Source organism: Elephantulus edwardii, unplaced genomic scaffold (genome assembly GCF_000299155.1).
Source record: "Elephantulus edwardii isolate Elephantulus edwardi_28Jun2011 unplaced genomic scaffold, EleEdw1.0 scaffold00016, whole genome shotgun sequence".
Taxonomy (NCBI): Eukaryota; Metazoa; Chordata; class Mammalia; order Macroscelidea; family Macroscelididae; genus Elephantulus; species Elephantulus edwardii.
In genome coordinates this window covers 910,250-912,824 of record NW_006399766.1, presented here as the reverse complement: position 1 = coordinate 912,824, position 2,575 = coordinate 910,250, and positions in this window count along the sequence as shown.

Genomic DNA, 2,575 nt, shown 5'->3' with positions numbered 1-2,575 from the left:
ACATTTTACACTTTCACCAACAGTGAATAAGGGTTGCAGTTTCTCCACAACCTCACCAGCATTTGTTGTTTGCTGCTCTGTGGAATTTTACTATTCTAACTGGGGTGAGATGATATGCCATAGTTGCTTTGATTTGCATCTCTCTTATAATTAGAGATTTTGAACACTTTTTCATGTATTTTGCCATCTGAATGTCTTTTTTGGTGAAGTGTCTATTCATATCCTATGCCCATTTTGCAACTTTATCTTGTGGTGCTCCAGTATTCAATACATTCCAGATATAACTCCCTTATCAGACATGTCATTGCCAAATATTTTTTCTCAGTCTGTGGCTTCCCTTTTTACCCTGTTGGAGAAGGTATTGAATGTGCATAGGGATTTGATTCTATTTTATCCTCTCCTGGTTGTAGGTTTTCCAGGATGTTTGGAAGACTGTTTATGTTGTGAATTAGGACTTCTAGAGTTCTTCCAAGTTTTTCTCTAATGAAGTTTATAGTCCTTGGTTTTAGTCTGAGGTCCTTAATCCACTTCAAGTTGGTTTTTGTGTGTGAGGTGTGGATCTTAGTTTTCTACTGATAGTTTTCCAATTTTGTGAAGACCATTTGTTAAAAAGGCTTTCATTTGCCCACTTAACTGTTTTCATCTCCTTGTCAAAAATCAGTTGACCATAGGTAGATGGGCTGATTTCTGGGTTCTCAGTTCTATTCCATTTTTCTATATGTCTGTCATTGTACCATTACCACATTGTCTTGACCATCACGGCAGTGTAGTAAGTAGGATTTGAAGTCAGGGAGTGAGATGCCTCCTACCTTGTTTCTTTTTTTAATGAATGCTTTGCTTATTTGGTGTCTCTTTCCATTCTAAATGAAATTGGAGAGTGCCTTTTCTATCTCATTGAGGAATGGAATTGGTATTGTATTGAGATTGCATTGAATATGAAAATTGTCTTTGGTAGTACTGTTATTTTCACAGTATTGAGTCTTCCTATCCATGAGCAAGGTATATTCTTCCATTTTTCCAGGTCTCTTTTTGTTTCTTGTAGTAATGTTTTGTAATTTGCTTTTAATAGGCCCTTTGTGTTTCTGATTAAATTTACTACCAAGTATTTAATCTTGTAATTAGCTACTGTGAATGGTATTAGTTTTCTTAGCTCCAGCTCGGTATTTCCTTTTTACCATAGAGAAATCCAACTGAATTTTTGTATGTTGACCTTGAATCCTGCCACATTGCTGAATTGGTCAACTATGTCCAATAATTTTCTAGTTGAGTCTTTAGGGTTTTCTAAGTATACTGTAATATCATTTGCATAGAGAGATAATTTTACCTCCTCTTTGCCAGTTTGGATACCTCTTATTTCCTTCTCTCGTCTTATTGCTATTGCTAAGACTTCCAATACAATATTGAATAGGAGAGGTGATGTGGGCACCCTTGCCTCGTTCCTGTTCTCAAGGGGAATGCCTTTAATCTCTCTCCATTGAGAACAGTGTTGGTTCTCGGGTTTGTGCATATACTTTTTACTATGTTGAAGAAATTCTCCTCTAATCCTTTTTTGCTGAGTGTTTTAATCAGGAAAGGGTGTTGGATTTTGTCGAAGTCCTTTTCTGCATCAGTTGATAGGATCATGTGTTTCTTGTTCTTTGCTCTGTTAATGTGATGAATTATATTGTTTGTTGTTCTTGTGTTGAATCATCCTTGCACACCAGTTATGAATCCCACTTGGTCATGGTAAATTATTTCTTTGATATATCATTGGATTTGATTGATCAGGATTTTATTCAGAATTTTTGCATCTGTGTTCATGAGAGATATTGGCTTATACTTTTCTATTTTGGTGGTGTTTTTATCTGACTTTGGTATCAAGGATATGTTTGCTTTGTAGAAAGAGTCTGGCAGAATTCCATATTTTTCTATTTTCTGAAATAGTTTATGTAGAATTGGTGACAGTTCTCTGAATGTTAGATAAAATTCACTTGTAAAACTATCTGGTCCACGGATTTTTTTTTCTGGAAGTTGTTTTATTAGCTTTTCAATTTCTTCTTTTGTAATGGTTCAGGTGTTCAATTTCAGTTAGTGTTAGTTTAGGTAGGTTATGAATTTCTAAATATTTGTTCATTTCTTCTAGGTTTTCATATTTGTTTGAGTACAATTTTTATATGATATTCCATTTTTAGCCTTTTTATTTTGTATGGTTCTGTTGTGACATTGCCAGTTTCATCTTTTATTCAGATTATTTGTGTCTTTTCTTTCCTTTGATAGTTTTGCAAATGGTTTGTCCATTTTATGGACCTTTTCAAAGAATCAACTTTTAGTTTTGTTGATGGCTTCAATTGTGGTTTTTTTTTCTGTTTTCTATTTAATTTATTTCTGCTCTAATTTTTAGAATCTCAGGTTTTTTAGAGAGTTTCGGGTTTCCTTGATGCTCTTTTTCAATTTTTTGGAGATGTTACTGTATTGAAAAGAATTGGAAGACACAGAAGAATTTCATGAAGCAACATATGAGCAAGAGCCTATGGTGATGAAAGAAGAAGTTCAGGCTGCTTTGAAGGAAATGGCAAAAAATAAGGCTCCAGGAATA